The sequence below is a fragment of the Bombyx mori genome, chromosome 23, assembly GCF_030269925.1.
Source record: "Bombyx mori chromosome 23, ASM3026992v2".
NCBI lineage: Eukaryota > Metazoa > Arthropoda > Insecta > Lepidoptera > Bombycidae > Bombyx > Bombyx mori.
Window position 1 is genome coordinate 6,713,476 of NC_085129.1, and position 24,513 is coordinate 6,737,988.

Here is a 24,513-nt window from a genome sequence, read left to right on the forward strand (position 1 = left end):
TGTAATTTAAAAAACAATATATCGTCTTTAGAAACTTTGTCATCTCTAACAAAACAGATAGTATCGAAACTATCGCACTTAAACTCGCTTCTTTAAGCATCCCTCAGTTTACCTTAACACTCCTAACTTAGCCAGCAGTCGACGCGAGTTGGTGACGTTCTGAATCTTTAACGTTCTTTAAAACCGCATACTGTAAGTTTTATAATACAGCTGTACCAAGTTCGGAAAGTCTGAATAGCATGTTTCGATGCTTCCCCACGATGTACTTTAGAGTTGAAAATATTAGCTTTTGAAATTCACTTAAATGGGTCGATAGTTGACTTATTTTATCCAATTTTAATAGTATTTTATTAATATTAAGTACGTAGAGTTTGGTTTCATTTAAATTACTAGCCTTACCGTTAAGATGTCCATAGATGACACAACATAATACCGCCACCCACTTTCCAACCTTAAGTGGTAACGAGTGACTATTTTGCTATCAAAAGATAGGCGCAGTGTTAGTCTAGTGCCGGCTTAAATTAAATGTATCCACCAGTGAAAACTTTACGTTAGAAAACTGTAACAAATATCTCGAAAGTTACGCAATGAGACAAAAAGAAATTTACAATAGTCACCCAACATTATCAGATTTCGTGACACAATGGTATCAAATCCGGTACCGAACACAGCGAAGGCGGCTCAATCGATGTCAAAGGTGAGATCGTGTTAACAGTTCTCAAACTAAATGTCATCATATCAAGGTCTTTAAGCTTCAATATCGCTCTCACGTTAATAAATCAGAAGAGCTACATCGAATTTATTCAACCGTGTAACATAGATTTGCATAGCATTTGTGTTAGGACAATTTGCAACAATGCCTTTGACATATTCCGGTCATGTCAATCGGTTATTTTCGAGTTACCAGCGGAACTAGAACGTATTGTTAAATATTTGCTTTTATATTATAAAAATCGGCATAAAAAATAATTCGTCATATTAATAAAGAGAAATACATAAAAAAGTGTGTGTGTCCGCTCCGACGCACGACTGGAGTTTACTGGATATAAAAAATTTAACGAAACAATACGAGAAATAGTTCTATATTACGACAACACGATACACTACAGATTATTAACAAATTAACGAGACACAAAACAAACGACTAACAAATATATGAAAATACAATAATGAGAGAAACGCGCGATCAGTACGAGGCTTTGTGGCGGACTGCCGGCGCAGCAGCCCGGCGTCACCTGCGATAACGCATTTCGTGTGACATGCGCAATCAGGCGCATAACGCATTTCGTGTGACATGCTAGTACGATTTTGGTCCCCATAATTTTCATACCCCGGGCCTATATATGTAAATCGATTCTAAAGGAGTAAACTCCAAAAATGAAATATTCCAATAATTTCACAAATCCAAAAGTTTGTGATTGTAATACAGACCCTACTAGAAAAAAATATTTAGCTGGGACATATCCAAGCTTGGGAGAGCAGGAGATGTTTGTTTTTGACAAAGTGGTCTGTATCAGATCAAATGGCCAACGTTAGTATCCCAGGCATCTATGTGATGAGTAAAGTGACTTCTGGTTTAGATCACATTAGTACAGTGCATTCGTCACGGTAGCTACAACCGTCAGTCATAGAAAAGAATCAGAAATATAGTTTGCATTGCGCTTACAGCGGAACACAAATGTAACAATAAAACTTCAAACTGAAGAGGAAAAATTGGAATCACGTCACATTTCTATGTTGTTACTTAAACCTTATGTTTCAAGACAGTGATGTCTATGGACTCCAGTTGTCAATTAGTACAGTAGCGTGAGCTCTGAACGAATTATACAAAACAAAAAAAAGAAACTGCACATAATTACCAAAGTATACCCGAAAATGCCCAAGAATGTCGGTATAAACGAATATAGTGTGACAATAGATAAATATTTTAATTCAGTCGATCCGGCATTGGTACGGGACTCAGCCTAAGGTCAGACATCAGTCACGCGACGTATACGAAGTCTGCTGTCAAAACCCTGACACTCTATGTTTTAATGGAACATGGTATACGCCCGTTTTCAATCGCTTATGAAAGATCTTTTTTGTATTGTCACAAACTAATAATGATTTGTTGTCTTTAGTCGATGTGCGGGCGATATTTTGTGGTTAATTGGCATGATTGATGTTCTCGGAAAGTAAGAATATGCATAGGTCTGAGCCTCTTAATTATGAATCATTTGGATGATCGATGTTTGAATCGATGATTTCAAAGCAATTGGATTTACGGGTCTATTTAGTTATGATTATTTAAAGATCGAATTAGCATAATGATATGAGATGTTACTAAATATGTTGTATTTGTAATTATAATCAATATTTTACAGGATTGCAAACACCGGACTAAATTTTTCTCCTTAAATGGTTAATGCAATAATTAATGGTTAATAAAAATGCACATGCACACAATAAAAACATTTCTAAAATTTTTAAACCCTAGTAAATTCGGAGAGATTTTAGTGGATTACACTACAATAAGGTATTTTTTTTATATGAACAAAATCTGAAAAGAGAAAAGTTTACTGTCCTTTTCGATACACAATTTTAATAAATTTGACCTTTAAAAAAAATTATGTACATTGAAACAAATCGCCCCTACGTACCTAGTCTAATAATAGAAGGCTACCCCGTAACAATCATTTATAACAAATAATTAAGCATCAAATTGTGAAACATTAGCTTTTGTTTGTTAAATAAACGCCTGAATACATTTTGATCCTCCAAAGGTTATCTACCTACCTATCAACTTTCTTAGGGTCCCGTAGTCAAATACCAATATAAAAAGAACCCTTTCGAAAATCGAGAAATCGAGTACATATAGATTTATATATCGTACTAGATTGACTTTTTTGTTAAAGGTAACAGCTATAGAACAATTTTTAACTTCAACGGTCAAAAGCACTGTTTTTTGTAAATTGATTTTGCACCCATTCTCAATCGTGAATATTTTAATGAATACGGAACCGTGGCTTATGTCTCACGCACTTACTGGTTTTATAGCCTAAAACTGAGACGTCAATGTAATTAGCCTTTACATTCGGAGGAAATTTTATAGGATAACAAACGTTAAGTAGCCAATGACGAATGTTGATCGTTACGACAATTACATCATTCTATCGCTCTGTACGCAACATTTAAGACATACAAAAATGTAATTAGACGTAACTTAAAAATAACATGAAACATTTTACTTGCAAACAATTATTACTCGTATACATAGACAACGCTTTAGTTCCACACTCGAACATGTTTGCTCGGATTCAATGATTTGTGTAAAGGCCTTCAGAAATTAAGCAGATGCAAACATAATAGTGAACAATTAGCAAACAACGTTACCATGGAAACCAGAAAATAATACAAAATACGTCGAAACTACCGAGGGATCGGATCTACCGACTTATCATAACAACAATTGTATAAATAGAGTGGTACTTGTGTAAGATACAGCGATTTGAATATATAAAACAACTAAGTACTTAAATAATTTATGTCCTTAATTATGTAATGTATTATTCCAAATTAAAAAAACGAACTAAACCAAATAAAATTACCATATTGGATCAGGCAGGAATAGGTTGTCTTTGACTTCGGAACAAATTTAAACGGATATTTTAAGCTAAAACAAAAAAAAAAACAAAATGAAAATTTCCCTCGCCATCGATATCTGAGTTTTGGCATACAATATTAATATAATATAGATAAAGATTAGATTAGATAGATGAATATATAGATGAATATTATACATATGAGATCCAGTGTATGGCCTTAAAAATAATCTCACATAGTAAGAAACCTGGAGTTTACCGGATACTGCCATAGGTTCTTCAAACGAGAAAAGTCCTCAGCAGTAGGCTACGGTTATGCCTCTGGGATAGCTAATATTCATGAGCATGGAATTTGGGAATTAAAAAAAAGTAGCTAGCAAACTTTATTATTGTTATTCGCTACATCCTTTCATAAAGACCACGCGTCACTATTTGATCCACGGCTACGTAATACCTTACAACCCCATTCGCACACAAACATTCGGAGTGTATAATAAACACACTAAATTGTGCAAACAAACCTTAAAACATGGATTCCTCTGGTACGCTGCTCAAAAGAATACACTATATAAAAAATACTTTGTGAACTCTATAAACAAATAACCCTCGGAACATCAAATACTTTTACATTAACATGCCGTGCCCCTACTTGTTTGCACTTTGTTCTTTGACTATATCTCGAACATAATTTAATACGTTTTTACAAACAGATAAAGCGTTAAAATTTGATGCGATCATCTCCGTGCTACCAGCGGAATACGAAAAAAAGGAGTTTATGTTTCATTAAAAAAAGTATAACAATTAATTTAGCATCAGATGTGTGTATATTTCAAAAAATATGCTCATTTGAATTTTCTGGTGTAAAACGCTGTTTTTTTTTTGTAGTAGTAGTAGCATAGTAGTAGTTAGTGGTAGTAATAGTACTCCCTGCCGAACGAAGACCATAAATATCACAGTGTGAACGCCACCACCCACTTTCAGACCAGAGGATTGTCTCAATTGTATTTTAAAACGACTATCCCATCCTTAAAACACAATGTATAACTATTTTTCTACAGAAATACATAATGTAATGGTGGCTTATAGTGCAGCCTGTCACCAGTAAAAAAAGAAATATTAAAGAAATAACTCTCCTGAATTAATTAAGCAAAAAAGAAAACTGAATCAAAAAATAATATTTCACTTCGCGCTAACTCACATGATTCCTTCGAGTGATTATCGCTAAGAAATTTAACAAATACAATCAGTTTCTAACAGAAAATTAATCCGTAGAAAACTTCCATTCCATCTAAATCTTTGTTCTTGTCCAAGTTTAATGTCATAGGCTTAATAACCGACAAAGTTTGGGAGCGAAGGCTTAAAGCTACGCTTTGCTTGTTATTTAAACAAATTAGATTTGGCCAGTGTTTCTGGATGCCCATCAAATATGCTCTCAATTAATTCTAATTTCGTCGTGATACTGAAAATATTTCTTGCTCGCATTAAACAAAATAGAAGCATAAAATATTACCTCCCGTATTTTGTTATGAAATATTTTGTACAATTTAATATATTTGTGTATTAATTTGTAACCACTTTAACCGAGAAGCAGTCATGCATTCGGTTTCACTAAAATCTTCAAAATAAAACACGCTCGCTATTTCTCTCTATTAATATTAGTTATAGGGTTCGTTGTGAATACGAGTGGCCCTTCTGCCTATTTTGGAGGCCATCATAGGGATAGTCGTATAGTCAGTATTCCAATTTAACATGCCGCTTTATTTTTAAGGTGAGTAACAGGATGAACAATATGATTTTTTATAAATTTTCCGCATATTCAACATTTTCGATTTGGGATTTTCTACTGTTTTATAATGGCGAAAAACACTAGACAAGAACAAATCAGTATTTCGAGACCATGAATACCACAAAGGTACTTACCATATTAAACAAAGTAGAGTCACTTACCACTCAGTCAACATGACGTCTATGGACTTCAGTCTTCAGTAGTCCCTTCCACCGGGTGGGTTGAACCCAATCCATCCGCTAATCTAAACTAGTAAATATGTATTTTTTATTATATATAAAAGCGATTAAACCCTGCTGCCACCTGATATTTATAATTCAAACTAATTTGTATAATATTAATGTAAATAGATTCCATAACGCCTATAACTCTATCTCACCGATAAACTCGTATATTTATATGCAGGTTAAATCGGTAAAATTGTCAACATAAATTCTTTCACCGAATTAGTTAAGAATTCATAGATAGCCCGACGGAGCAATCAAGAGTTTCGACCTCCATTCGTCTTGTTCTTTATTATGTTATACCAGTTTCAGCGTGCAAGACTTATATCGTAAATAAACACCAAGAAACGGTTCACTGGCAACGTTTAAGAGCAATTCGGACCAATAAAGCCAGAAGCGTGGGTTGACAAAATTGACCAATATTCATAGACCTGTCATCTTTAAACCAGAATCCCTTTTTAGTAGCGTTATTCTCACATACAAGACGGGGGTTGGGTATCACTTTAGAATTGATTATATTAACGGTGACGATTGAGCCGCAAATGTGTTATACGTGGGAGTTACTATTTTAATAAAATCTTCATTCATTCTGGGAAACGTTGCTATTTTACGTCGTGTTTCATGTAAAACTGATTCCTAATGAAAAGCTACATACTGTTTTGTTACCAAATCCATATCTTTTCTTTTTTTTCCTACCTATGCTGAGAGCCTTGAGAGGCTATTTCAGCGTAACCTTAACTAGTAGGTGAGCTCGCGGGGCTCAAACCTGACGACATTGCTAACACGAACCCTAGCAAGAGCCGTACTTCGCAGACTCTACCACCGGATCGAAAACGCGACCCACTGAGAAGATCCGGCGAGGAAACTCAGTGGGCTGTGTCTTAGGGTTCCATACTAGTTACACAATATCATAAAGAAATTGTGTCACTTACTCAATCCTGACTCATAGCCATATTACGAGCCATAAACCTTTTCATTTCATTAAAAGCGAACCCAAAATATGTATGTATTTTAAGGTGTGAAACGAAGTTGGGTCGCTGGTTAACTTTTGTTATCATATTCGAAATCCTATAATTCCAACCAAAACGAGAAATATATTCTTTTATTTTCTCTACCTAATCTCTGGTAGCCTAAGAAGCTATACTAGGTACACACTGACAGGTCAACTCACAGGCCGAACCTGAGAGAGTTTGCTAATACTGACCCTAGCAAGAGCAGTAATTCGCAGACCCTGGGTCAGAATCGCAACCCGCTGGGAAGATCCGATGAGAACCTCAGTGGGTTGTGACTATGGACTAGTTCGCACGTCAAACTCTTTATCGTAATTGGCGAGCTGAACAAGAATTTTCATAATAAACTCGTAACAAGTGACGCAGTAATTACACGCAGCAATCAGACCAGTGTAGGAAGATGAAATTTTTTGTTCTATACATCCAGTTCATGTGTACCACAGTCACTTAATTACTTAATATTCTTTTTTTTTTATTGCCCTTGTAGGCACACGAGCATACGGCCCACCTGGTGGTAAGTGGTTACCGTCGCCCATGGACTTCAGCAATGCCAAGGGCAGAGCCAAGCCGCTGCCTACCTTATATATAATAAATTAAATAATATAATTTTAAATAATAAATTTTATAATATCATTTATAATAAATTTCTTGATAATCGGCATAACGAATGTTATAAAAAACAAGATGAAGTTGATCGTCTTAAGTTTATCGCCGTTATCGTCGGTCGCCGCTTATTAAATAAAAAACCCTCCTAAAATGGTTTTTTTTTTTTTTTGGAATGGAATAGAACGGATTCATCATATTATGTAGTATTCAACTCAATACCGTTCACGGTAAGAAATTTTTTTTACGTTAATTTATGTGAAATTCAATTCTTAAGCGTCGATATTATCATCTTATAACGTAACATCGATCGTGGCTCGTTGTGACTCGTTAGCTTAACTCTAGGTTTACGGTGTCCAAGCTCAATTCCCGGTCGGGGTTAGAATTTTCATAGAATGCATTTTTTATTTAAATAATGGGTGATGTATGCGGAAAATTCGTTTACAAACAAAGAAGAATACGGTATTGATATATTTTTTCGAGACACATATATGTACCTACATAGTTTATTACCTTGAAATGAAATATTAAAATCCAAAAAATAAAATTGCAATTGAGGTCTTAAACCAAAAACAAACGAAGATTATTTTTTAAAAGCATCCTCACAAGCTATCTCGCATTTTCCCACGTATTAATCAAATTATTAATATTTTGAAAAGTGAATCGACTGACTATAGCAACACTGTGTAAGTTAATTTTGTCGAAATAACGGCCAGTGTCGATGTGTCAGCTGTGATGCGCTGTGATGTGTCGAATCCTTTGATGTGGCCGATGCATGTTGCAAAAGGGATTTTCCGCACGGAAAAGTTATTTGAGTGGATTATTTGAAATAATTTTGTATAGGAAGACTGTCGTTGGATTTTTGGGATTATCTCTAATGGCTTTGCAGTGTTTCTAACTCAAAACACTACGTTTTTAAGTGAATAATATGGTTTTCCCTCAAACCACGTATTTTCCGCCGAAGTAAAGAATAAATAAAACAGTAACATCACATAAGCAGAATTTCGTCACGACTTCACGGAACAACTCGAAATCAAGTTGACACTCGTACAGTAAAGTACTTGATTAATTGCCCCTTTAAATTCTGTGTCTTTTAGTCGGTACAGCTTCTACACGCAACAAATCGTATGGCCATGGATGCAATATTAAAATGATTTGGGCTTAAAGAAAAAAATATTTTTATTATCTGCATTTAGCTTAGGTACGACGGCAAACTCGACATCTTACGTAGATGCAACTCTCGCCGATGCCATTAACTTTGTAAATAGATTGTCAAAAGTTGGTCAACCGATTATAAATTCATATATCACGATTAAAAAACTCTGAACAGGCACATGACCTGTTGCTTACCTATAGTTTTTCACATAATAACGACGGACCACAAGCCAAACGAATCCCCTTTGGTTTGAAAGCTGTGTATTCGAGTCTCTTAATTTTAAGGTTCAAGAGTATTCATGTTATAAGCATCTGATGCTCTGAAGAATTTTACCCACCTTGAGACATGAGTTCTCAGTCTCAATTGCATAGATTTTATTTATTTATTTTTTATTGCTTAGATGGATGGACGAGCTCACAGCCCACCTGATTTTAAGTGGTTACTGGAACCCATAGACATCTACAACGTAAATGCGCCACCTACCTCGAGATATAAGTTCTAAGGTCTCAGTATAGTTACAACGGCTACCCCACCCTTCGAACCGAAACGCAAGTACAGGGTGGCCCATAAGTCCTTTGAAAAGTAAAATTTGAATAAAACGAACAGGGCGCGCGTGAGCGGTGCAGGGGAAGCGGGGGAGTAACTTCGGTTTCTGGGAATTTAGTCGCGATGGAGCGTTTTACCGGAGCGGACCGTGCGTTTTGTGTGCGCGAGTTTTATAAAAACGACAATTCGGCAACCGTTGCGCGGCGTAAATTTCGAGAACACAAAGGTTTACACAACTTTGACGACACTCCAACTCTTCAAACGATTAAGAACTGGGTTGCTAAGTTCGAGGAGACCGGTTCGACGTTAGATAAACCGCGGTTGGGTCGCCCAAGGACGTCACGTACGGAACAAAACATAGACACAGTGACACAGTCTATTCGCGAAAATCCGACACAGTCAACTCGTAAGCGCGCCAGAGTATTAAACGTATCCAGGACATCGTTACAACGGATTTTGAAGAAAGATTTACATATGCACCCTTACAAAATTCAGTTGGTTCAAGAATTAAAGGAAACTGACGGTATTCAAAGACAAAATTATGCGAATGAAATGTTGAATCGGTTTACTTCCTTCAATAACATAATGTTCTCTGACGAGGCTCATTTCCATCTTAACGGGCATGTTACTAAACAAAATTGCCGCTATTGGAGCCCCATCAATCCAAAACTTAAGCATCAGAAGCCCTTACATAGTCCGAAAGTGACTGTTTGGGCCGCTATTTCAGCCCATGGTATCCTAGGGCCTTACTTCTTTGAGGATGGCAGAGGGCGCGCAGTTACTGTTACGTCGGAGCGATATGTGGCTATGATCGAAGAGTTTTTCATACCAGAATTGCAAAACTTTTCAGGCTTTAATGCCAGGACGTGGTTTCAACAGGATGGGGCCACTTCTCACACCTCTAACACTGCTATGCCCGTTATCCGTCAACTTTTTCCTGGCAAAGTTATCTCTAAGAGAGGAGACATTTCCTGGCCTCCACGTAGTCCAGATCTGACCCCGATGGATTTTTTTTGTGGGGCTACCTTAAGGCTAAAGTATACGACACAAACCCGCGGTCAATTGAGGCCCTAAAAGAAAACATCCGCAGAGAAATGACAAGCATTTCAGCAGTGACGTGCCGCGCAGTCATCGACAATTTTAGACGTCGTTTGCAAGAGTGCCGTGATCGCAACGGATTACATTTAGGAGATGTTATTTTCAAAAAATAATTCCCGTTTTTTAAGCTTTTTATGTAAATAAAAATTTAATTCATAATGTAATTAGTTTTATTTTAATAAAATTTTTTTCATATCAAAGGACTTATGGGCCACCCGTATATCAGCTTTCCCGCACTTTAAACCTAAATGCATTACAGTTTTGACAACACAACTCAGACTTCGATCTCTCAAGAGGGGTAATAGCGTTTCCATTATGAGGTGGTGGATATGGACTCCAGTAACCGCTTCACCAGGTAGGCTTTTGGATTTTTTGGAACTCCGGAGCGTTGTCGCTATATTTTGTGCCGCATGTTCCATTGGGAATGCTCTCAGACATTATTTGAGTTGATCGCTTCAGGTCCTCTTTACCAGAAGCAGAATTAATCCATTCGATCTGGAACCACCGCACTCATGCTTGGTGCGTTTCTTAGAGTATTTTCTGCCATGTCCCATCCCGTTTTAATAAGAACTGCCCTCTAATAATCTTTCCAAGCGCAGTGAGATGTTCTTCTTCAAACGATGTCTGAGAAAAGTCCCCAACAAGAGGGAGCAGTTTCAATGTGTCTATGGCAATGTAAATATCCATAACTACTTACTATAAGGTAAGTCGTATGTTCCTCTGCTTACAGTGCTAAATATGTGAAAAACATTAACTTTTTTCTTGAAATTAAATAAACATCTATATATTTTATTGCATATTCACAGGGTCAAACATGACATCCCTATTCATATGTCAAAGCCCACCTTCGAAGAAAAAACTAAGTGATCAATAAAATCTTTAAATAGGATAATAAAATTTTAACATGATCGTCAATATTGTTCGATGGCTGACGACGCGAACAAACGTTTCCGTATACTTTATTATGCGATTTGATATTTATATTTCATTACCATAGAGGTTCTAATAGACGTATGATAGCTGGAAGACATTGAATATAATGGAGACCTTCTTGATATTGTGAAACGTTCAAAAGGTCATTCAAAATTTCCAATCTTTCTACGAATTTTAAATTCGAAGAATGAATAGCAGCCGTAATAAATTATTCTGAACTGAGACGACGGTGATCGGGCTAGCTCCTAATCAAATAGACAACGGTTCTTGATGAAAAGAAACGACTATCACTTAGCGGCTGAGGGAAACCCTTGTATTTCTTTAAGACTCTAATGTTAACAATTAGCTAAGCTTCAAATTTAAAACTGTTCCACTAATGGTTTAGCGTTAGGCAATGCCAAATACATCAAACATAAATTTATGAAGACCTAATTTGGCATCATGAATTGCCAAGGAAACATAGTGTACAAAACCGCTACAATCTTGTTCCCATGCACCAAGGTAGTTGTAAGATCAAACGAAACTTACTACTTCCTTTATGTTCAGGTTACATCAATCCACTAAACGTATTAGCAATCGGTTATTAATCTAATTAATATTCGTTTTATAACGTAATGAATGAGATTTTTTGTTGTCAAAGATAAAAAGCATACTTTTTAGTGAGACGATACAACAACCTTAAAGTCAAGTATTTATTTTTACAATATAATTCAATTCCAGACTTTTATTTTCTATCATATAATACTCAAAACAATTATACAATACCTCAAACAATAGATATCTGACAAAAAAGAGTCTTATTCTGTGAAGCCGAACTTACTTACGACTTAGGTAGTAAAGTAGTTACACCTCCTCCTCCTCCGTGCGCCGTATTCCTCAGTGCTGAGGGTCGTGACCTTTACGGAGCACTTTTGTTAGGACTATTTTCTTCCATTCACTCCTTCCTGTCCTCCACGCAGTGGATAGCGGATAGTTACACCTATAGACTCTTTAATGTAATCGGCACCAAATATCTAAGGACAATTCCTTTTTTCCTGGCAGGTTCTTAACTTCCTACGAGGTATCCGCGCCTAGGGGGCATACGGGATATGTGGGACTTGACGCACCCCGAGGACGCCCGTCCAACGAGTTGTCGAGGCGATCGCCGACGACCAACGACGCTAGTTTTCGCGGTACGGCGACCCGTCAGGTCGCCCTGGCGATACCACTGGTGTTCCGGGATATTCCGCTCGGCCAGAGTCAGCCTGACAAGTCGGAACGCGATACACTGCCTACCGGGTTGCTCTCCAACAACTACATGGTCCACATCGCGGGCCGTAGCCGCCGACGCATAGTCCCATCTTCCTGATGTCAGCGTGCTAGAGTAACGGTAGCGTGCGGCGCAGCCTCGACCTCCTCAGGTTGCTCCGTGACCACTCACAGGGGCCGGAGCTGGACGAACGCCCTCCTCCGACTCTCGGCTCACCTTAGGACATTAGCACAACTCAATTACATTGGCCGTTGTTAATCAGAAACCAAAATATTTCACTAAGAGCAGTAATAGGCAAGAGGGCCATACCGTTAACATCTTCACGATAAGGTGATGAGCATCAACCATACCTACGTTACCATTATATTGATCTGCTGATAAGTACTACGGGCTAGGTATAAGGAAGCGGTAATCATAGCTAGAGAAAGGTAGGAATTCAGACTCGCATACAAATATTTTTACAAAATAGCCCGACAGAATTGTCTGTAAAATTTCTGTTAGGTACATGATCCTCTGAGTGTTTCTCCGAAATTGCGTTCTTTGTCTGATTCATATGGCCTAAATTTTTTTCACATTTATTTAAGCTTATAAAACATATTTTTACGAAAGATGATAGATAACCTAAGATAAAATGTCTGAAAAAGGCACACTTTTTGATAAAATGGTTTCCGAGATAATTAACAAAAAAATTTTTGGGGCCATATGAATCAGAATTAGGGATAGAAATGAAATTCTAGTTAAAAAAATCAGTCAATTATTTCTTAAAATCACAGTAAATGCACACGATGCTCATCATAACATCTAAATCTAGTCAATAATCACAGCATGATATGGCACTTGAATATCAATTATCACAATATTTGACGTTATTAGGACTGCTGCGAAATTTACAGCTACTGTTTTTAGACATGTCAATAACATTAGGTTCATACGGAAAGACTTGTTACAGGCGTAACGTGCCGCCAATGTAACGTTTCATTAACAATATGTGTGACATTCTGATTAATATGGTACTTTTACCATATGAATCAGACATCAATCAGAATTTTGCCCATTAACATCGATAAATCATCACACGTATGCAATTAATTGTTATTTATACGTAGGTTTCTGTTCCCCAATGGCATTATATTTCCCGCAGATTCAAGTTTGGAAACCATTTACCTTAATTATAAAAACGAACTTACTAATCAGAAACACAGGTGTACCAAGGCTATATGAATCAGATATTTACCTTTATATCTACGCGACGACATGAACCAGCCACACGTCACGTCGCGACCACGTCAGCCGAGCCACTGGCTACCGCCAGCGCGGGGAGGGGTCGCCTGATGTTTCGTATTTAGCTAGGTACGTTCGAGTGAAGCGCGTGAATATGAATCAGACTTTTGTGCCGGACACTCATTATTTTTTTATTTATAAATAAACAATCGTAAATATTAGTACCATTTTTTTTTGTGTAAAGAAACAACTAATATTCTTTCGTAATAATTATAATTCACATCAATTTATGAATAAGAAATAATGTTATTGTTACTAATGTTCAAGAAACTGGGTTACGGACACACCATATTAGTCAGAAGAAATAATTTTAAATATTTTTTTTAAATATTTAAATAAATATGTATTATTAAAAAAAATTAACTTGTGCAAGATAGGCAATAGTCTGAGGTATTTTAAAACATACATTAATTGCAGACTGATTTGTCAGTTATTTACAAAAATAAACCTCAAGACATCGAAAATTTAGGGTTCGGAGAATCACTCCTCTAACGTATCATGCATGTATACAATTTTATTATTCACTGAGAGCCAAAAATTTTCGACGAATGTTAAAAATAAGTCATCAATACATTGAATAGAATGCTAATAACAAAAATTGATTCTCGGTAACTTAGAAGCAATTTTCTTGCCAGCTCGTATTTATGTGTGGCTCGTTGCTGTCCTTTAGGGTTTCAATAACAAATCAAGTAGATTTACTGCCGTGTTAACCTTACGTTTATGGCTAACGTAAGCGGGAATTTCAGATTTGTTTGGTTTTATTGTAGCCCTACGCACATTGACACTAAGAATTTTAAAAACCTATACAATGGAATATAAGTATCGTATTGTAAATTTAAATATAATTCTCAAAAGGCATTTAGGTATAAGAATCAATAATTTTATTTTATTATTTTTTGTATGTAACCAAATCATATTAATTCAATATCAGCTATAAACACTTTGTTGAATGAATTAAACAAAAATGAAATCTTAAAAAACAACAATACTGGGCCTTTTCAATATGCATACTTACGAGTAAATCACGTTAACTTATAAAAACTGCTTAATAACTGCTAACATAATTACACGAATTGGTTTTTGGAAAAAAATAAATAAATAATGTTTTGGAAGGTCTCCTTTCTAGAATATAAAATCCAATTAAAAAATCCAATACACCAAATCTTTAAATTCAACAAAATAAAGTGAGCAATAATCCATATTGGTTTAGAGCACCGATGCGTTACCTTCATAGTGATATTATATCATATGGAAGGTCGGATATGACGTCAAACATCTTAAGCTAACCTAGTTTGTTGTGTTAAAGCTGGTAATACCCTTACTACGTGATTTATATTTAAAACATGTACACACTTACGAGCAAATAGTTTGAAATCGCAGCTGGCCAATTGAAAACCGATAGTCAAAACAAGATTGTTACATATAATATTTAAAGCAATTCTAAATATTTAGGAAGCTTTCACAAGATTTGGCAGTTATATCATACATCGCATATGTATGTGTTATGTATAATATCAATGTATGATTTCATTACAATTAACTCAGCTTTATTCTATAACAACTGATAGGCTTTTAAATCATTCAAAACGTTATTAAATATACAAAAATAATAAAAAAATCCAATTTAAAAAATATTTTATAAAAATAGATTGCGGCTGATGGCACTTTCTACGACACAAGCCATCAGTGGTTCGAGATTTAGAGTGAGAAACCTCCTCAAGATACACGCTTATTAAGAATGGCCGGCTTCTACACCAGACCCTCAAACAAGCTAGATAACCAATGTTTTTAAGGTGTTTTCGCTATCAAACCGTGCAGCGACCCAACTATCGAAACAATGACAGTTGAATCAACGTGCTACATAGCAGTGGTCTCGTCAGGATAATGTTTATATGTATATATTTACAATTTAATACTTTTGGTGTATGGCCCGGCGATGGACGGGCTGAGGAAAGTATGGAGAAATAGAAACATAACGAAAACCACAAAGATCAGGCTCGTTAGAACACTAATATTCTCTATATTTCTATACGCTGCTGAGACGTGGACCGTGCGAGACGTGGAAAGGAAGAAAATAGACGCTCTGGAAATGTGGTGCTGGAGAAGAATGCTTGGAGTTTCATGGACCGACTTTCGTACAAATGTCTCGATACTTCAGGAACTCGGCATCAAGCAGCGTCTATTTGGTATAGTACAGTCTCGAATGGTGAATTTCTTCGGACACGTTTCGCGACGAGATGGCCGGTCCATAGAATGCCTCGTTGTACAGGGAAGCGTTGATGGTACAAGACCGCGCGGTAGGCCACCAATGCGGTGGACCGACCAAATTAAAACTGCAGTGGGAGGTCCCCTAAATGAGTGCAGTAGAATGGCCTCGAGCAGGGAGAGATGGCGCGACATCGTGAGACGCATCAAGTCTGCCCCTTCCAACACTACATGACGATCACGACCACTCTATCAAGAGTGACACGACTGAGAAGAAGAAGAACTTTTGGTGTGAAGTAAATTATATTGTTATAAATGAAGGGATTTTTTTTTTACTCGAACTTAAAAAAAATTAAAAATAAAATAAAATAAACCTGTTTAAGTGATATTGCCACACTTTTTATTTTATTATATTTTAAAGGATATTCGATGACATTATGTATGAAATATAATTTCAGCCAAATGGCCGCCGCGACTCCGCTGTAGGTGGTGTATCCTGGTTGACCAATTTTGTATGACATCTTCGTATAAATTGGCTCAATTTCCATGAAGAGCCCGAGTTATGTTGGCCTTAAGGGCGGCAATAGACTGTGGCTTGTCTGCATAGACTAGAGATTTCATGAATCCTCGCAGAAAGTAGTCGAGCGGCGTTAAATCACACGATCTCGAAGATGAAGCCTTCGAATTTCTCATTATATAAATGGAATGTTTCCCGTGCTGTATGGCAAGTGACGCTGTCCTCTTGGAACCACATGTTTGTGAGATCCATACCATCTGTCCTAGGCCACAAAAAGTTTATTATCATCCTCCGATATTGGTCGCCATTGAGAGTGAGTGCGTCTCCTTGGGCATTTTCGAAGAAATAAGGGCCGATGTTACCGCCGGACCAAAATCCACACCAAACTTTTCAGAGTGTAAAGGCATCTGATGAATCTCCCATGGATGTTGCGTTTCTTTGACGTACAGGTACTGCTTCATCGATCAACGATTCGGTTGTCTCAATTTTTTTCATTAAACGACGGATTATGGACTCTGCAGGACGGCCATGAATGCCATAAATTGGACGCAATACACGGAACTTTAAGCGAATAGAGCACTGATTTTGATAATAAAATTTAAAGATTTCAAGTTTACAGCTTCAACAAGTTTTTGAAACGTGTAACATTCCACGATGTAATGTCACGACTTAATATGTGCTCATGCCAAATTTGACAGCTATCGCTTTACCAAGATGGCCGCTGTGAGCTGTCAAAGTTCGCGCATCCCTATTGAAAAACCCTTTGCTATTCTGGGAATAAAATTTAACGCTATTAAAAAAAAAGTTCTACGTTTTCATCTTGCGTTTTTAATGTAATTGCCATTGTGTTATTTCCGACATTTAGAATACATTACAGTTTTCTTGGTCAGTTTTCCTTGACAAAATAATGACAGTAAAAAATTCGACATTAATAACTGTGCAGTATTGAAAACGTCGAAAATAATATGACAATAAAAATGCTAGACTTAACCGTAGAAGTAGTTTTAATAGGTCTACGAATCGCGAAAAACAAAAAGAGTTCTTTTGAAAATTTCGTTTATAGTTAGAACCAATTTTAAACAAATAGTAGTGGTTGTAAAGGCTAACACGCTGGCCACAAACGGGTCAATGGAGCCCTTTGATCCAGCCTCTCACCTGTCTTCCTTGAGTGCTCCGGTCTTTCGCAGACTAGACACTTTAACCTGCACTCAGCCCGGCCTATACCGAGTCTGTTTGTTTATCTGACGTGTATAATACACTCAAAGCCTGTGATCTGAGCTGAGCCTGGTGTAAACGCTTACTAAGAGTCTTCAATAAGCATTTTCTCCCAAGTGTGAACAATTTAACATGTATTGAAGTCAAGCAGCTTGAAAATTACCTTGGTGTAATTCAAAGTAAACAAATTGAAGAATACGGACGACAATTTTTGTTTACAGAAACTTTTTTTTATAACTATCTTGAAGCATCTAAGGGAATACGTATACAAAGCCAAGATCTTCCACTGAATTTGTGAAATTGCTCGGTAAAGCTACAGTCCGAATGTTATTCTTTTGAATTTTTTTTATACAAACTTATCATGAAATTATAGAATAAATCTCTTATTGATAGGATAAAATCAAGGAATACTCGAGGTTTTTGCATTTTACTACAAATATATAACATATACAGATATGTCACATAGTCATATATCACACAGATAGAAAAGAGTATATAAAGTGAGAAAATTAGGAATGGAATTTTTCATGGTGTGGGTATACTAGGTATGCATGGGAAGGATTTTCATGTGGCCAAAAAGTCCCTAAATATGAAAGTAGACGGTAATGTGAGGACTGGGCGACCTAAGAAGACTTGAATGGATTGAGTGAAAAAAGATATGCGAGAAAAGGGTGTGAGTGCAGAGATAAAGTATGATAAGTATGAATGGAAAAAAGAACATACTGAGCGGACGTCACTAAACGGGATAAGGGCAAGAAGAAGAAAAACAAAGATATATCACAAAATAAGTTTCCAAAATACATGCACCCAACAAAAATATTTCTTTAATATTCATCCTGAGACAACATAAGCCATAGCTATCGGAAATGTCATCGTCCAAACAAACGAGAACAGATGCGTTGAATAAATTTACACCCATTTAAATATTTCATAAAATAAAATAGTCACTTCCAGTTCTACTAATAATCCATAAAAGAAATTCATAATCGTTCCCAACATAATTTATTAACACCAAATACGAAAAACTAAAACGTGACTTTGTGCTTCATACGGTATGATTTATAAAAGAAGAAATAATAATAAATTATAGTGCGGCACATGTTTTGTGTAAATATTTTCGTGAATCTTTGAATTTCGATAAAAAGGGGTGTTTGTATTTTGTGAGTCCGATCTCAATTTGAATCATAATAGTGTTTGAAATTTATTTGATCGTAAAACGCGAGTGTTACCATACATGTCGGTGACAAAGGTAGTTTTATCGAAGCGAGTGTTGTCGTAAATTTTACTTCAGCTGTCAAAACATGGCATCGTGCACCGAACCATATAATTCCGTAGTATTTAATAGCCGCGTTAAGGTTTTCAACTGTGATTAGATAAATTATTTTCTTTGACTCCTTTAAATTTCGTTATCTACATAAAACTTGGGAATCACTACAAGATTTTGCTTAATTTCCATATGAACTATTTTTCCTTTTAGTAGCAAGTAGAAGATTTTATTTGCAGACTTGATTGTATACTTAAGTAAATATGTTTAAGATGTGTTCATGAAAGATCTACACGATAAAAGACATGATGTGTTAATATTGTATATTTATTAGTGATACCATTATCTCACAGGGGTATGAGCAGTCTGCGTAATTTTCACAATTAGGTTTGATGGAGAGCCGTTAGTTCAATCCAACTCAGACCTCAACTACAATATAATATCTCAGAGCGGGCTGTCATGTTTAAAAGCTCAGTCACCTCTTAACGTCATAGAAGCCTCGATCTAATTGACTGTGATAGTATTATAACAACAAATCGCACAAATTAACCTAAAGTATCCACTGTTAGCATGAAAGATAAAATGCTGCATTTAAATAACAGCTAATTTTCTAGTCTAATCTAATAGCTCTTTCAGTTTCATTTATATTCTAACGCCGTTCTTAACATCCACTCAGAAAAATTTGTAGGTATATGCTACGAATATATCCTTTAAACATAATAAATAACACAGCCAATCTCGCAGGAAACCCTTAACATAAACATAAAGACACATTTCCTCACAATCCCGTTCCAACAGTTTCATTACATACAATAATAACAGAATACGAGAACAACGTACAATAAGTAATTTAAGTTGGCGTAAAAGGCACAGTTGTTGTCCTAATTTAGTGCTATCATTATGCATATTGTATGCGGCAGTTTCCTTTGTTTCTCGATAAACAGTGGCCATTTTCCCGGAGTTTTCCCTTTTCACGGTTTTTTATTATTAAGAGACCGCATTTACCTGTAAGTTCAGGCGGTACAATCGTTGTCGAAATTATTCGTATTTCGTTTAGTATTTTTTTTTTACTATAATTGATGGTAGTAATATTCTAAAATTATTATTAAAAGACTGAAGAATTTGTATTTGAATCTGTATGCAAATTCCGAGATAAATTTAGCGTTCAGTGTAATTTGATCTTAATCGTCTTTTGGCTTCTATTTGGTTCTAATTTTACACAGCCTATTACTATGAAAGTAATAATCAACACTACAACCCTATTTTAATAGTAATAATGTAATATTAATAAGCTTGTCATAACCGACCCTAATTCTCATCATTCTCTCAGTCTTTTTCGATCGTGTCTGAGTATTCACATTTATTTATAGTTACACAAAGTTTTTAAATTTTGTGTTTCTATTAATATACCCACGTTTACGAAAGCCTAAATAGTTTTTCTTGAACATTTGAGAGCTAGTATAAAGAATTGTTTTTGAGTCAAATAAATTAGAATTATAAATAACAAATAGACATTTTGTCGAAAACTGTAAAGATTTTATATTTTTGATTGTACAAAGACCGAGTAGAAAGCTAAGGCATCGTTCACAATATTGTCTTGGTAATAGGCGCGAAGTTCTCGCCATATTCCGAAACACACCGAAATAAAATTAGCCTTAGGGCAATAAATTCAAATCACAGGGCTACGTAATTCTGCCCTCCTTTTTCACCGAAAGATATTCGCTGAGGAATTCTTAATTTTGTTTCGTTTCTCTATTGTGGTCGGTACGGTTGTTATTTTTCGCTTTACTCCCCCATTTTGGCACTTGTAATTACTGGAATTTTAATGGAAACATTTTAGAGGTACACAATGTTTTCTTTTTGCTTAAACAAATATAACTCGATGCCAATACTTTCAAATTTTCTACAATAATAATAACACCACGAATTAACCTTTCGAATAGCAAAGCTTTGGAATAGCCCTAATTTTCTTAAACTATACCCCTAAGGATTCTCGGAGACATAATAACATAGCCGTCTATAAATATAGCACAAATAACCCATTTCCGCAAAACGATTATTGTTTCAACATCAGCCCTTTCAACGGATAGCAAAATGCCACAGAATAAAGGGGATGAAAATAATTCAAGCAAACTATACATTATATACTTAATAGACTCAATATATTTTTTAAGCAGTGTAGTTAGCGTACTTTTAATTTTTATATAGTGGACGTTGCAGAACTAACTCATCTGCTTGCTAATTTGAATATACGAGGATCCCTCTGCACCCTAGAATCCACCGCAGTATACCAAGAACTTAATATTAATATTATTTTTATCAAATGCATTTTCCTGTATTTACATATTAAATTATCATATTAAATGTATGTGGTTTTCAATATAGAAATCTAAATATGCCATCATTTTTGAAAGTTAATTCAACAAGTACACATACTGTTGTAATTTTATTATCACCTAAACCTGTGATCGTCAGCAACTATGTAGATCACAACAGTAACTAACTTAAGTATAATATATACTCATCAAGTTGAGTAAATTGGATTCGAATTTTGTGTATACGGCGACATGGAGCCAAGTTTTAGTGCAATTAGTACATTCATAAACCGCTATCCATCAGAATTCCTTCTGAGATGCATTTATCATTGAATGGTATCTTATGACATTTGTTTTGACTGCATAGAACTATAAAGTTCCTATTAAATGTACATACAACTATATATTAAATATAGCAAAAATGTTTTTTTTTCCTATCTAAGCTGATAGCCTTGAGAGGCTATATCAGCGTCGCCTTAACTAGTAGGTGAGCTCACCGGGCTCAAACCTGATGACGTTGCTAACACGAGCCCTAGCAAGAGCCGTGCTTCGCAGAATCTACCACCGGATCGGAAACGCGACCCACTGAGAAGATCCGGAACTCATTGGAAGAAACTCATTGGGCTGTGTCTGAGGGTTGATTTACTCGTCGAGCCCTTCGTCGCAAGGGACGGGTTCGACAAGAACGATGACCGGTGCTTGAGGTACCTAGAAACACCGTTAGTGGATCAGGAGGATCCGAAATGACGTGTTTGGGGCGACGTCGACTGCTTTCCATTCTGTCCGCAGGATCGGGAATGTAGTTACCGGCGGCCACGATGAGAGGGTTCTCGTGTCGTGGCGCTTAATCGAAGTGAGCAAAAATGAACGATTATACATACTAATACAAAATAAGTACTGCTTTTATAAACAGTACTTATTCTTTTATTTCACATTACCTTTTCAAATTGAAATTAAATAATTACAATACGCCTGTTTATCAAAAGACAGTAGGCAGTTTTTAGTCACTAGCGTTTGTGCTAACGATAGTGCGACAGATTATGAAGAAGTTGAAAGAGTAGTTTCTGATAGACGGGCTCATTTACCAGTATTTTCTGATAATATATAGATCTAGAAACTGCTACTTAATAAACCCAATTATAATGCAAAGAACCGTGTGTTAACAATTTTACGGCTAATGTTTGAGTGCGCCGAATACTTTTTATACCATAATAACGAAGTGCATTGCCGAAATCGAACGCAGTGATATCATTGTGTAAAGTGTACGAAATATTTGAAGAAGATTCATATTAAAACCCGCTCTCTAAAAATCTCAGTAATTAAATTGCGAGTGGGCCTACTGTTAACATGTTTGCATTAGTTATCATGAGTCGGGTCCTTATTACTTTATGGGCAATTATAATTTTCATATGCAATTTCATTGAAATTTGGAAATTTGCTATGATCGTATACCCGTTGGTTATTAATTATGAAGAGGCAATAACCTCTTCTATTATGAGTTTTCCATGTGTTGAATTATGGCATGATTACATTACATTATCTTCAATGACATTATCTTCAATGTTTTGGGGATTAAATTAAATTTAGACAACTGATATTCTGATTCCGATTTGATGAATTTGAAATTCAGAATATATTATTTTTCACAGACAGACAGAACAGACGGTATTTTTTATAAATAGAGTGGTACGTTTTCTTAATATGTAAATGTGCGCTCTCCGTATTTTGATAGTTGGTCACAGTCACAAATGGACATCGGTAAAGCCAAGGGCAAACTTTCCTAAGCCCATACAAATTTTATGCACAAGTAAGGGATACAAAAGCTGAAGATTGTCGGGTTCCAAGCAAAGTATAGATTTATACGGAGACTTATGTGCTTATATGTGGTACACGCGAGGGATGGCCAACACGTGACAAGCATGATAAATGAGGACTGCGGGATCATGCCTCCAGGGATCTTGCTTCGGTTGAGAGGGTCGGTCCAGGAAGAAACCTAACTATCCACACAGAACTACAATCGAATTTAAACTTTACTCTATTTTCTGAAGATATAAAATGGAAGTACAAATTTTACATGTTGAGCTCCATAAAAATTCTGGAGCATTCTACGAATTAGCGTAGCAAAAAGTAACTAGAGTTTGTATTTGCCAAGCAGAACAGAACCTAAGCGCTATGACATAAAGTGAAATGTTAAGCTACTAGAAAGTGTTATCGTAACAGATCAGAAAGCACAATTTAGTATTCAAGTTTGAGATGTCAACTCGGCTGGGTAGAATAATTTCGTAGGGAGCTTTCAGTGAGTGGTCCATAGTTTGAAAAATAAATGTGAGCAATTTTACCACTGCAATAGAAAGAAGTCGTGAGTTCGATCGAAGATCGCTCTGAAATTAAACCAAATGCACACAGATTAAATAAACCTGCATTTTTGTGTTAATGTGCAAAGAAGCACAAGAACAGTAAAGAAGAATATAGTAAAGAAAGGAAGATTTTGAATGACTAAAGCAGCCACAAAACCTCTTCGGAATTGAGAGTAAGCAGTGTATGATAAAAGTATCAAGAGGTTTGCATCAAATCGATCAGCTAACTGATTGACCAGTCGACGGGGTCTGAAGATTAATTGTGTATACAATTACATATTTATTACCCTATTTACCCAAATATAAATGTAATGGTAAAACATGGTAGAGTTCGATTATAAACCTTTTAAGGTTATTACAAATATTTTTTTAAGTACTGTTTTACGGTCAACGATTTGTTGGCTTAGGTAACATAGGCCAAATGATCTTGCATGATAATCATATGTATGTCCGTTTATTAATCATAAAATTCGCTACTAGTATTCTCAAGCTGCTACTTCGTCATTATCCGTCAAGTACCTATTATGTAGCAGCCTCGTATTTCACCTAAAATCTCCTAATTCATATTTTGAGCAATATTGGTGAGCTGGGTTGTGATTACACACTTGTATATTCTATCTACCTATTCTGAGCAAAGTAACCACGTGTCTGGAATTCGGGATAACCGTTATTCCAATGCAAATGAGAATTCAGTGTAATGTCGCGGCATCCGCGACCCACTTATCATCATATTACTATTTATTTTTGACGTGCCTACCCAATAACAATCTTGCTTGACGCTTTAATGCTAATTTTACTAAAATTAATGATATCATGTTAATCCCTCAAATAACATCCTTTATCATTGTTTTCGTATAAAATAATGAAAGCAAATAACGGATATTTTAAAGTTAAATAAACAATAAAAAATATCCGTAAACCATTACCTAGATGTTTTACTGCATGTTCTAAAATCATTCGTATTATAAATAAACAAACTAAAACATTGATGAGAATTAGTTACTGGATTATCGACTTTAAATACAGAGGAATAAACGCAAACTTTAAGCTATAAACTGTAGTGAAGTTTCGATTTACAAAATAGCTTCTTAATGAGTTCATTTTAAAGTCGAAATTCGTATAGATTTTTAATGTAGCTTACTAGATTTGAGCAGAGAACATCTCGGCGTCCTT

The 24,513-nt window shown here is 35.8% G+C and overlaps 1 long non-coding RNA gene across 1 annotated transcript; it reads right to left on the bottom strand.

Annotated features, from left to right (window-relative positions):
- Positions 1-11,626: 11,626 nt before the first annotated feature.
- Positions 11,627-13,477, bottom strand: LOC134201170 (uncharacterized). The gene is made up of 2 exons (XR_009976378.1): positions 13,421-13,477; positions 11,627-12,402 (listed from the first exon to the last, which is right to left on the bottom strand). It is a non-coding gene; the product is annotated as an uncharacterized LOC134201170 (long non-coding RNA).
- Between the last annotated feature and the right edge of the window lie 11,036 nt (positions 13,478-24,513).